At 39.3% G+C, this 14,101-nt stretch overlaps 1 protein-coding gene across 1 annotated transcript in view; it reads right to left on the reverse strand.

Moving 5' to 3' along the window:
• ZC3H6 (zinc finger CCCH-type containing 6) overlaps nucleotides 1–14,101 on the reverse strand; it is a 337,078-nt gene that overhangs the window by 283,727 nt on the left and 39,250 nt on the right. The gene's annotated exons all lie outside the window — the stretch shown is intronic.

Genomic DNA, 14,101 nt, shown 5'->3' on the forward strand with positions numbered 1-14,101 from the left:
GAAAAATGACTGATCATACCTGAAGCAGTTAAGCCTGCAAACTGTTCCCCCCAACTGAAGTTCTCTGGTTTCAACAGTCCTGCGTGGGAACAGCAATGGATTTTAGTTACTGGTGCTAAAAACACAATTTATTCTTACCTGATAAATTTATTTCTCTTGTGGTGTATCCAGTCCACGGATCATCCATTACTTGTGGGATATTCTCATTCCCAACAGGAAGTTGCAAGAGGACACCCACAGCAGAGCTGTAATATAGCTCCTCCCCTAACTGTCATAGCCAGTCATTCGACCCAAAACAAGCCGAGAAAGGAGGAACCATAGGGTGTAGTGGTTACTGTAGTTTAAATTTAAAAATTACCTGCCTTAAAATGACAGGGCGGGCCGTGGACTGGATACACCACAAGAGAAATAAATTTATCAGGTAAGCATAAATTGTGTTTTCTCTTGTAAGGTGTATCCAGTCCACGGATCATCCATTACTTGTGGGATACCAATACCAAAGCTAAAGTACACGGATGAAGGGAGGGACAAGGCAGGAACCACTGCCTGTAAAACCTTTCTCCCAAATATAGCCTCCGAAGAAGCAAAAGTATCAAATTTGTAAAATTTTGAAAAAGTATGAAGCGAAGACCAAGTCGCCGCCTTGCAAATCTGTTCAACAGAAGCCTCATTTTTAAAGGCCCAAGTGGAAGCCACAGCTCTAGTGGAATGAGCTGTAATCCTTTCAGGAGGCTGCTGTCCAGCAGTCTCATTGGCTAAGCGGATTAAGCTTCTTAGCCAAAAAGAAAAAACATAATTTATGTAAGAACTTACCTGATAAATTCATTTCTTTCATATTAGCAAGAGTCCATGAGCTAGTGACGTATGGGATATACATTCCTACCAGGAGGGGCAAAGTTTCCCAAACCTTAAAATGCCTATAAATACACCCCTCACCACACCCACAATTCAGTTTAACGAATAGCCAAGAAGTGGGGTGATAAGAAAAAAGTGCGAAAGCATATAAAATAAGGAATTGGAATAATTGTGCTTTATACAAAAAAATCATAACCACCACAAAAAAGGGCGGGCCTCATGGACTCTTGCTAATATGAAAGAAATGAATTTATCAGGTAAGTTCTTACATAAATTATGTTTTCTTTCATGTAATTAGCAAGAGTCCATGAGCTAGTGACGTATGGGATAATGACTACCCAAGATGTGGATCTTTCCACACAAGAGTCACTAGAGAGGGAGGGATAAAATAAAGACAGCCAATTCCTGCTGAAAATAATCCACACCCAAAATAAAGTTTAATGAAAAACATAAGCAGAAGATTCAAACTGAAACCGCTGCCTGAAGTACTTTTCTACCAAAAACTGCTTCAGAAGAAGAAAATACAACAAAATGGTAGAATTTGGTAAAAGTATGCAAAGAGGACCAAGTTGCCGCTTTGCAAATCTGATCAACCGAAGCTTCATTCCTAAACGCCCAGGAAGTAGAAACTGACCTAGTAGAATGAGCTGTAATCCTATGAGGCGGAGTCTTACCCGACTCAACATAGGCAAGATGAATTAAAGATTTCAACCAAGATGCCAAAGAAATGGCATAAGTTTTCTGGCCTTTCTAAAACCGGAAAAGATAACAAATAAACTAGAAGTCTTTCGGAAAGACTTAGTAGCTTCAACATAATATTTCAAAGCTCTAATAACATCCAAAGAATGCAACAATTTCTCCTTAGAATTCTTAGGATTAGGACATAATGAAGGAACCACAATGTCTCTACTAATGTTGTTGGAATTCACAACTTAGGTAAAAATTCAAAAGAAGTTCGCAACACCGCCTTATCCTGATGAAAAATCAGAAAAGGAGACTCACAAGAAAGAGCAGATAATTCAGAAACTCTTCTGGCAGAAGAGATGGCCAAAAGGAACAAAACTTTCCAAGAAAGTAATTTAATGTCCAATGAATGCATAGGTTCAAAGGGAGGAGCTTGAAGAGCTCCCAGAACCAAATTCAAACTCCAAGGAGGAGAAATTAACTTAATGACAGGTTTTATACGAACCAAAGCTTGTACAAAACAATGAATATCAGGAAGAATAGCAATCTTTCTGTGAAAAAGAACAGAAAGAGCAGAGATTTGACCTTTCAAGGAACTTGCGGACAAACCCTTATCTAAACCATCCTGAAGAAACTGTAATATTCTCGGTATTCTAAAAGAATGCCAAGAAAAATGATGAGAAAGACACCAAGAAATATAAGTCTTCCAGACTCTATAATATATCTCTCTGGATACAGATTTACGAGCCTGTAACATAGTATTAATCACAGAGTCAGAGAAACCTCTTTGACCAAGAATCAAGCGTTCAATCTCCATACCTTTAAATTTAAGGATTTCAGATCCTGATGGAAAAAAGGACCTTGAGACAAAAGGTCTGGTCTTAACGGAAGAGTCCACGGTTGGCAAGAGGCCATCCGGACAAGATCCGCATACCAAAACCTGTGAGGCCATGCCGGAGCTACCAGCAGAACAAACGAGCATTCCTTCAGAATCTTGGAGATTACTCTTGGAAGAAGAACTAGAGGCGGAAAGATATAGGCAGGATGATACTTCCAAGGAAGTGATAATGCATCCACTGCCTCCGCCTGAGGATCCCGGGATCTGGACAGATACCTGGGAAGTTTCTTGTTTAGATGAGAAGCCATCAGATCTATTTCTGGAAGTTCCCACATTTGAACAATCTGAAGAAATACCTCTGGGTGAAGAGACCATTCGCCCGGATGCAACGTTTGGCGACTGAGATAATCCGCTTTCCAATTGTCCATACCTGGGATATGAACCGCAGAGATTAGACAGGAGCTGGATTCCGCCCAAACCAAAATTCGAGATACTTCTTTCATAGCCAGAGGACTGTGAGTCCCTCCTTGATGATTGATGTATGCCACAGTTGTGACATTGTCTATCTGAAAACAAATGAACAACTCTCTCTTCAGAAGAGGCCAAGACTGAAGAGCTCTAAAAATTGCACGGAGTTCCAAAATATTGATCGGAAATCTCACCTCCTGAGATTCCCAAACCCCTTGTGCCGTCAGATACCCCCACACAGCTCCCCAACCTGTAAGACTTGCATCTGTTGAGATTATAGTCCAGGTCGGAAGAACAAAGAAGCCCCCTGAACTAAACGATGGTGATCTGTCCACCATGTCAGAGAGTGTCGTAAAATCGGTTTAAAGATATTAATTGAGATATCTTTGAGTAATCCCTGCACCATTGGTTCAGCATACAGAGCTGAAGAGGTCGCATGTGAAAACGAGCAAAGGAGATCGCATCTGATGCGGCAGTCCTAAGACACAACATTTCCATGCATAAGGCTACCAAAGGGAATGATTGTGACTGAAGGTTTTGACAAGTTGATATCAATGTTAAGCTTCTCTTGTCTGACAAGGACAGAGTCATAGACACTGAATTTATCTAGAAACCTAAAAAGGTTACCCTTGTCTGAGGAATCAATGAACTGATTGGTAAATTGATCCTCCAACCATGAACTTGAAGAAACAACACAAGTCGATTCGTATGAGATTCTTCGAAAATGAGAAGACTGAGCAAGTACCAAGATATCGTCCAAATAAGGAAATACCAAAACCCTATTCTCTGATTACAGAAAGAAGGGCACCGAGAACCTTTGAAAAAAATTCTTGGAACTGAGGCTAGGCCAAACGGTAGAGCCACAAAACTGGTAATGCTTGTCTAAAAAGAGAATCCCAGACACTAAAAGTGATCTGGATGAATCGGAATATGCAGATACACATCCTGTAAATCTATTGTAGACATATAATGCCCTTGCTAAACAAAAGGCAAAATAGTACTACAGTAACCATCTTGAATGTTGGTATCCTAACATAACGATTCAATAATGATAGATCCGGAACTGGTCTGAAGGAATTGACCTTCTTTGGTACAATGAAGAGATAAAATAAAACCCCAGCCCCTGTTCCAGAACTGGAACTGGCATAAATACTCCAGCCAACTCTAGATCTGAAACACATTTCAGAAATGCTGAGCCTTTGCTGTGATAACTGGGACACGGGAAAGAAAAGAATCTCTTAGCAGGAGGCCTTAACTTGAAGCCAATTCTGTACCTTTCTGAAACAATGTTTCTGAAACCAGAGATTAAGAACGGAATTGATCCAAATTTCTTTGAAGAAAACGAAATCTGCCCCATACCAGCTGAGCTGGAATAAGGGCCGCACCTTCATAGGTACTTAGGAGCTGGCTATAGGTTTCTATAAGGCTTGGATATATTCCAAACTGGAAATAGTTTCCAAACTGATACCGCTCCTGAGGATGAAGGATCAGGCTTTTGTTCCTTGTTGTGAGGAAAGGAACGAAAATGATTATTTACCCTGGAAAGAAAGGGAAAGCAAAGTTGACTTAGAAGACATGTCAGCATTCCAAGTTTAATCCATAAAGCTTTTCTAGCTAAAATAGCTAGAGACATATACCTGACATCAACTCTAATGATATCAAAAGATGGTATCACCAATAAAATTATTAGCATGTTATAGAATAATAATAATGCTATAAAATTATGATCTGTTACTTTTTGCGCTAAAGCTTCTAACCAAAAAGTTGAAGCTGCAGCAACATCCGCTAAAAATATAGCAGGTCTAAGAAGATTACCTGAACATAAGTAAGCTTTTCTTAGAAAGGATTCAATTTTCCTATCTAAAGGATCCTTAAATGAAGTACTATCTGCCGTAGGAATAGTAGTACATTAGCAGGAGTAGAGACAGCCCCATAACCTTAGGGATTTTTGTCCCAAAAAACTCTAATCTGTCAGATGGCACAGGATATAATTTGCTTAAACGTCTAGAAGGAGTAAATAAATTACCCAAATTATTCCATTCCCTAGAAATTACTTCAGAAATAGCATCAGGGAGATAAAACACTTCTGGAATAACTACAGGAGATTTAAAAAACCTTATTTAAACGTTTACATTTAGTATCAAGAGGACCAGAATCCTCTATTTCTAATGCAAATAACACTTCTTTAAGTAAAGAACGAATAAATTCCATCTTAAACAAATACAAAGATTTATCAGCATCAACCTCTGAGACAGAAACCTCTGAACCAGAAGAACCATTATCAGTATCAGAATGATGATGTTCATTTAAAAATTCATCTGAAAAAAGAGAAGTTTTAAAAGAATTTTATGTATACTAGAAGGAGAAATAACAGACATAGCCTTCTTAATGGATTTAAAAAATAAAATCTCTTATGTTATCAGGAACACTCTGAAAATTAGATGTTGACGGAACAGCAACAGGTAATGTAACAGTACTAAAGGAAATTTTATCTGCATTAATAAGTTTGACATGACATGCAATACAAATAACAGCTGGAGAAACAGATACCAAAAGTTTATAGCAGATACACTTAGCTTGGTAGCTCCAGCACTGTGCAGTGATTTTCCTGAAGTATCTTCTGACTCAGTTGCAACGTGGAACATCTTGCAATATGTAAAAGAAAAAAACAACATATAAAGCAAAATTGAACAAATTCCTTAAATGACAGTTTCAGGAATGGGAAAAAAATGCCAGTGAACAAGCTTCTAGCAACCAGAAGCAATAAATAATGAGACTTAAATGATGTGGAGACAAAAATGACGCCCATATTTTTTAGCGCCAAAAAAGACGCCCACATTATTTGGCGCCTAAATGCTTTTGGCGCCAAAAATGACGCCACATCCGGAACGCCGACATTTTTGACGCAAAAAAACGTCAAAAAATGACGCAACTTCCGGCGACACGTATGACGCCGGAAACAGAAAAAAATTTTGCGCCAAAAAAGTCTGCGCCAAGAATGACGCAATAAAATGAAGCATTTTCTGCCCCCGCGAGCCTAACAGCCCACAGGGAAAAAGTCAAATTTTTTAAGGTAAGAAAAAAAGATTGAAACAAATGCATTTATCCCAAATATGAAACTGACTGTCTGAAAAATAAGGAATGTTGAACATTCTGAGTCAAGGCAAATAAATGTTTGAATACATATATTTAGAACTTTATAAATAAAGTGCCCAACCATAGCTTAGAGTGTCACAGAAAATAAGATTTACTTACCCCAGGACACTCATCTACATGTTTGTAGAAAGCCAAACCAGTACTGAAACGAGAATCAGCAGAGGTAATGGTATTATATAAGAGTATATCGTCGATCTGAAAAGGGAGGTAAGAGATGAATCTCTACGACCGATAACAGAGAACCTATGAAATAGACCCCGTAGAAGGAGATCACTGCATTCAAATAGGCAATACTCTCCTCACATCCCTCTGACATTCACTGCACGCTGAGAGGAAAACCGGGCTCCAACTTGCTGCGGAGCGCATATCAACGTAGAATCTAGCACAAACTTACTTCACCACCTCCATCGGAGGCAAAGTTTGTAAAACTGAATTGTGGGTGTGGTGAGGGGTGTATTTATAGGCATTTTGAGGTTTGGGAAACTTTGCCCCTCCTGGTAGGAATGTATATCCCATACGTCACTAGCTCATGGACTCTTGCTAATTACATGAAAGAAAGAGGTTGCCAAAGCCTTTTGACCTCTCCTCTGTCCAGAGTAGACAACAAACAAAGCAGATGTTTGACGAAAATCTTTAGTAGCACAGACCACGTCCAGATTGTGTAACACAAGGATGGAACCACAATCTCTTGATTGATATTCTTGTTAGATACCACCTTAGGTAAGAACCCAGGTTTGGTACGCAGGACTACCTTATCCGTATGAAAAATCAGATAAGGAGAATCACATTGTAAGGCAGATAGCTCAGAGACTCTATGAGCCGAGGAAATAGCTACCAAAAAAAAAAAAAAAGAACTTTCCAAGATAAAAGTTTGATATCTATGGAATGAAGAGGTTCAAACGGAACTCCTTGAAGAACCTTAAGAACCAAGTTTAAGCTCCATGGTGGAGCAACAGGTTTAAACACAGGCTTGGTTCAAACTAAAGCCTGACAAAATGCCTTAACGTCTGGAACATCTGCCAGACGCTAGTGCAAAAGAATAGACAGAGCAAAAATCTGTCCCTTTAAGAAACTAGCTGACAATCCTTTTTCCAAACCTTCTTGGAGAAAAGATAAAATCCTAGGAATCCTGACCTTACTCCATGAGTAACCCTTGGATTCACACCAATAAAGATATCTACGCCATACCTTATGGTAAATTTTCCTGGTGACAGGCTTTCGTGCCTGTATTAAGGTATCAATAACTGACTCGGAGAAGCCACGCTTTGATAAAATCAAGCATTCAATCTCCAGGCAGTCAGCCTCAGAGAAATTAGATTTGGATGGTTGAAAGGACCCTGAAGTAGAAGGTCCTGTCTCAGAGGCAGAGACCATGGTGGAAAGGATGACATGTCCACTAGATCTGCATACCAGGTCCTGCGTGGCCACGCAGGTGCTATTAGAATCACCGATGCTCTCTCCTGCTTGATCTTGGCAATCAGTCGAGGGAGCAGAGGAAACGGTGGAAACACATAATCCAGGTTGAAAGACCAGGGCGCTGCTAGAGTATCTATCAGTGTCGCCTTGGGATCCCTGGACCTGGATCCGTAACACGGAAGCTTGGCGTTCTGGCGAGACGCCATGAGATCCAGTTCTGGTTTGCCCCAACGGAGAATCAGTTGTGCAAATACCTCCGGATGGAGATCCCACTCTCCCGGATGAAAAGCCTGACGACGCCTCCCAGTGCTCTACACCTGGGATATGGATAGCTGATAGGTGGCAAGAGTGAATCTCTGCCCAGTGAATTATTTTTGAAACTTCTAACATCTCTAGGGAACTTCTTGTTCCCCCTCGATGGTTGATGTAAGCTACAGTCGTGATGTTGACTGACTGAAATCTGATGTACCTCAGAGTTGCTAACTGAGGCCAAACCTGAAGAGCCTTGAATATCGCTCTTAGTTCCAGAATATTTATTGGAAGGAGAGACTCCTCCTGAGTCCACGATCCCTGAGCCTTCAGGTAGTTCCAGACTGCACCCCAACCTAGAAGGCTGGCATTTGTTGTTACAATAGTCCAATCTGGCCTGCGAAGGTCATACCTTTGGACAGATGGACCCGAGATAGCCACCAGGGAAGAGGATCCCTGGTCTCTTGGTCCAGATTCAGTTGAGGAGCCAAATCTGTGTAATCCCCGCTCCACTGACTGAGCCTGCATAGTTGCAGCAGTCTGAGATGTAAGCGTGCAAACTGCACTATGTCCATTGCCGCTACCATTAAGCCGATTACTTCCATACACTGAGCCACCAAAGGGCGCGGAATGGAATGAAGAACCCGACATGAATTTAGAAGCTTTGATAACCTGGACTCCGTCAAGGTAAATTTTCATTTCTACAGAATCTATCAGAGTCCCTAGAAAGGAAACTCTTGTGAGTGGGGATAGAGAACACTTTTCCTCATTCACTTTCCACCCATGCAACCTCAGAAATGCCAGTACTACGTCCGTATGAGACTTGGCAATTTGGAAGTTTGACGCCTGTATCAGGATGTCGTCTAAATAAGGGGCTACTGCTATGCCCCGCGGCCTTAGGACCGCCAAAAGCGACCCTAGAACCTTTGTAAAGATTCTTGGGGCTGTAGCTAATCCAAAGGGAAGAGCTACAACTGGTAATGCCTGTCTTGAAAGGCAAACCTGAGAAACCGATGATGATCTTTGTGTATCGGAATGTGAAGATAAGCATCCTTTAGATCCACTGTAGTCATATATTGATCCTCCTGGATCAGTGGTAGGATGGTACGAATAGTTTCCATCTTGAACGACGGAACTTTGAGGAATTTGTTTAAGATCTTTAGATCCAAAATCGGTCTGAAGGTTCCCTCTTTTTTGGGAACCACAAACAGATTTGAGTAAAAACCCTGTTCCTGTTCCTCTTTTGGAACTGGATGGATCACTCCCATAACTAGGAGGTCTCGTACACAGTGTAAGAATGCCTCACTCTTTATCTGGTTTGCAGATAATTGTGAAAGGTGAAATCTCCCTTTTGGGAGGGGGAAGCTTTGAAGTCCAGAAGATATCCCTGGGATATAATTTCCAATGCCCAGGGATCCTGAACATCTCTTGCCCACGCCTGGGCGAAGAGTGAAAGTCTGCCCCCTACTAGATCCGTTACCGGATAGGGGGTCGTTCCTTCATGCTGTCTTAGAGGCAGCAGCAGGCTTTTTGACCTGCTTACCTTTTTTCCAGGTCTGGTTTGGTCTCCAGACCGTCTTGGATTGAGCAAAAGTTCCCTCTTGTTTATTATTAGAGGAAGTTGATGCCGCACCTGCCTTGAAGTTTCGAAAGGCACGAAAATTAGACTGTTTGGCCTTAGATTTGGACCCGTCCTGAGGAAGGGCACAACCTTTTCCTCCCGTGATATCAGCAATAATCTCCTTCAAACCAGGCCCGAATAGGGTCTGCCCCTTGAAGGGAATGTTAAGTAGCTTAGATTTTAAAGTCACGTCAGCTGACCATGATTTAAGCCATAGCGCTCTGCGCGCCTGTATAGCAAAACCAGAATTCTTAGCCGTTAGTTTATTCAAATGAACAATGGCATCAGAAATAAAATAATTGGCTAGCTTAAGTGCTCTAAGTTTGCAAAGTATGTCATCCAATGGAGTTTCTACCTGTAAAGCCTCTTCCAGAGACTCAAACCAGTACGCCGCAGCAGCAGTGACAGGGGCAATGCATGCAATGGGCTGTAGGATAAAACCTTGTTGAATAAATATTTTCTTAAGGTAACCTTCTAATTTTTTATCCATTGGCTCTAAAAAAGCACAACTGTCCTCGACATGGATAGTAGTACGCTTTGCTAGAGTAGAAACTGCTCCCTCCACCTTAGGGACTGTCTGCCATAAGTCCCGTGTGGTGGCGTCTATTGGAAAACATTTTTCTAAAAATAGGAGGGGAAGAGAACGGCACACCTGGTCTATCCCATTCCTTATTAATAATTTCTGTAAACCTTTTAGGTATTGGAAAAACATCAGTACACACCGGCACTGCAAAGCATTTATCCAGTCTACAAAATTTCTCTGGCACTGCAATGGTATCACAGTCATTCAGAGCAGCTAAAACCTCCCTAAGTAACACACGGAGGTGTTCAAGCTTAAATTTAAATGTAGAAATATTAGAATCAGGTATCTTTCCTGAGTCATTAACATCACCCACTGACTGAAGCTCTCCTTCCTCAGCTTCTGCATATTGTGAGGCAGTATCAGACATGGTTCTTAAAGCGTCAGTATGCTCTGCATTTTGTCTCACCCCAGAGCTATCTCGCTAACCTCTAAGTTCAGGTAGTCTGGCTAATACCGCTGACAGTGTATTATCCATGACTGCCGCCATGTCTTGTAAAGTAAACGCTATGGGCGCCCTAGATGTACTTGGCGCCATTTGAGCGTGAGTCCCTTGGGCGGGAGTCAAAGGGTCTGACACGTGGGGAGAGTTAGTCGGCATAACTTTCCCCTCGTCAGATTCCTCTGGTGATAATTTTTTTAAAAACAGAATATGATCTTTATTGCATAAAATGAAATCAGTACATTTGGTACACATTCTAAGAGGGGGTTCCACCATGGCTTTTAAACATAATGAACAAGGAGTTTCTTCTATGTCAGACATGTTTATACAGACTAGCAATGAGACTAGCAAGCTTGGAAAACACTTTAAATCAAGTTAACAAGCAAATATAAAAAACGGTACTGTGCCTTTAAGAGAAACAAATTTTGTCAGAATTTGAAAAACAGTGAAAAAATGCAGTAAATCAAACGAAATTTTTACACTGTATGTAATAGGCTAGCAGAGCATTGCATCCACTTGCAAATGGATGATTAACCCCTTAGTTAAAAAAAAACATTCAAAAAAACCAAAGACTTTTTTTTTTTTTTTTTTTAACAGTCACAACCAACTGCCACAGCAAGCTGTGGTCCTACCTTCCCCAATAAACGACTTTGGAAAGCCTTTGAGCCCTTTAGAGATGTCCTATAGCATACAGGGGACTCCTGAGGGAAGCTGGATGTCACAGTTTGTAATTTTAACTGCACCAACTGTAACTTTTATACTATAACAGTGGAAAGCCTCAGTAAAACTGTTTCTAGTCAAAATTTAAGCCAGCCATGTGGAAAAAACTAGGCCCCAATAAAGTTTTATCACCAATGCATATATAAAAATGATTAAACATGCCAGCAAACGTTTATATTGCAATATCATAAGGGTATTACCCCTGGGAGTAAGCATGATACCAGTCGTTATTAAATCACTGTATTCAGGCTTAACTTACATTAATCCGGTATCAGCAGCATTTTCTAGTGTTTTCCATCTCTAGAAAAAATTATAACTGCACATACCTGATAGCAGAATAAACTGCACGCCATTCTCTCGCTGAAGTTACCTCATCTGTGTAATCCCCTCAGACATATGTGAGAATAGCAATGGATCTTAGTTACAACCTGCTAAGATCATAGAAACCTCAGGCAGATTCTTCTTCTATTTACTGCCTGAGATAAAATAGCACAACTCCGGTACTATTTAAAAATAACAAACTTTTGATTGAAGAAAATTAACTATATTTAACCACTCTCTCCTACAACATCCTAGCTTGTTGAGACTTGCAAGAGAATGACTGGCTATGACAGTTAGGGGAGGAGCTATATTACAGCTCTGCTGTGGGTGTCCTCTTGCAACTTCCTGTTGGGAATGAGAATATCCCACAAGTAATGGATGATCCGTGGACTGGATACACCTTACAAGAGAAATCATATTCCTCTCGGCAGAAATCTTCATCACTTTCTGCTGCAGAGTAAATAGTACAAGCCGGCACTATTTTAAAATAACAAACTCTTGATAGAAGAATAAAAAACTACAACTAAACACCACATACTCTTTACCACCCCCGTGGAGATGCTACTAGTTAGAGCGGCAAAGAGAATGACTGGGGGGGCGGAGCCTGAGGGGAGCTACATGGACAGCTCTGCTGTGTGCTCTCTTTGCCACTTCCTGTACGGATTGAGAATATCCCACAAGTAAGGATGAAGCCGTGGACCGGATACACCAATGTAGGAGAAAGATACCTTATCTTAGAGTATTAGATAGTATAGTATAGTAGTATAAGTTCAAACGTTCCTATCCTGAGACCGGATACACCAATGTAGGAGAAATATATTTTAATAATCTCATTATATAATATATTGTTTAAATCTGTCTTCTTTAATTGACTATCATCTGCTAATATGTTGATTCACATAGGTATTATACACAAGATCGGATATGGACCAAATGTGGTGATGGTTTCGACAATTTTGTAGTGCTTTTTTTGTGGGGAGAAATGTTACCCTAAATCTTTTGCAGTTAGGATTACGGAAATGTACTGTCAACTGTTATTTTGTTAATATACCTAGGCATGGTACAAGAGGAGCCAGGTATGATACAAACTGCTGTTATATTTGTATCCTTATATTATGTTAGCTAAGATTTTGAGACTTTGTATATCAAGATTTATGCAGATATGAATACGAAAACAATAAAAAGATAATTAAAAAAAAAAAAAAGAATGATTACCGCATCCTCACAGCGCTGCTTAACTGTTTTGCGAAACAAAAAAAGTGTCCCAAAACACATCAAGAATACATTACAACGTACAGTTACACTCATAACAACACCATCTAACAATTTTTTTTTTTTTTTTTAAATTGCACAAAAAAGCTATAAAAGGATCAAAGATATGAGGTCTTAGGTGTTAGGAAAAAAAGCAGGCAAAACTTTTTAATAGAGAGATACATACATACATACATACAGGCGTACCTCTGAGATATTGCGGGTTTGGTTCCAGACCATCCCAATAAAGCAAAATATAGCAATAAAGTGAGTCACATTATTATTTTTGTTTCCCAGTGAATATAAAAGTTATATTTACACTATACTGTAGTCTATTAAGTGAGCAATAGCATTATGTCTAAAAAAAAAACAAACAAAAAAAACAATGTGCACAACTTTATTAAAAAATTCTTTATTGCTAAAAAATGCTAACCATCATCTGAGCCTTCAGTGAGTCAATATTTTTGCTGTTAATGTGTGTATATATATATTAGGTGTGTGAATATACATATGTATTCATGTGTATTTATGTTGGAAAAATGGTGCAGACAGGCTTGCTTGATGTAGGGTTGTCACAAACCTTCAATTTCTGAAAAGAGCAATATCTGCGAAGCTCAATAAAACGAGGTATGCCTGTATACATATCTAAATATATATATATATATATAAATATATATTTTTTATAAATACTGTATATATGTATATATATATATATTATACATATATATATTTTATACATATACATATATATATATATATATATATATATATATATATATAAATATATATATATTTTAACACACACACATACATACACATACAACAGTGGCGTATTTAGTTTTTGTACTACCCTAGGCACTCAAAATTCCGCTAGCGCAGTTAACTCTTGAGTGGGAGCATTAAATAGCGCTCTACTTGTAATATAGCCCATAGTCTCCTACTTTTTCGCCCCAGTTACATGTTATGAGATAAACAATTTTTGATAAGGAGGCATCTGAAAGAACACTGAATTTTGTACTTATATTTGTAGAAAAGTGATAATCAAAAGCTACCAGTCACACACTCCCACAAAAATGTCACATTTTCCCTGTAAAAAAATAAAAATGCAATACCTGCAATCAAATTCTAATAGACATTTCACCATTCAGTAAAAAACAAGGAGAAAACAAAAAATAATAGGCTCTTTCACCAACTCACCTGTACATCAATTTTTTGATTTATGCTTTCTTCTAATCTTATTAAAAAAAGATTAAATTAATAACTAAATGGAAAGTATTTATTTTATCATTTTCAGTTGAGGCTCAAGTTATCTTAGTTAAACCTTTTAGGAATACTGCTTATATCCAATTACAGGTATTGGCAGGTCACTTTCCCAGTGTATGGATTAATGATAGCTGAGAGATAGGTGTCGGGTAGGGTGTGGAGGAGGAGGAGTGTTGGGTAGGTTTTTCCCTTTTTTTTAAAAGTAATATGTTAGGAAACCGTCTTGATTTTGTGTTT

Source organism: Bombina bombina, chromosome 4 (genome assembly GCF_027579735.1).
Source record: "Bombina bombina isolate aBomBom1 chromosome 4, aBomBom1.pri, whole genome shotgun sequence".
Lineage (NCBI taxonomy): Eukaryota > Metazoa > Chordata > Amphibia > Anura > Bombinatoridae > Bombina > Bombina bombina.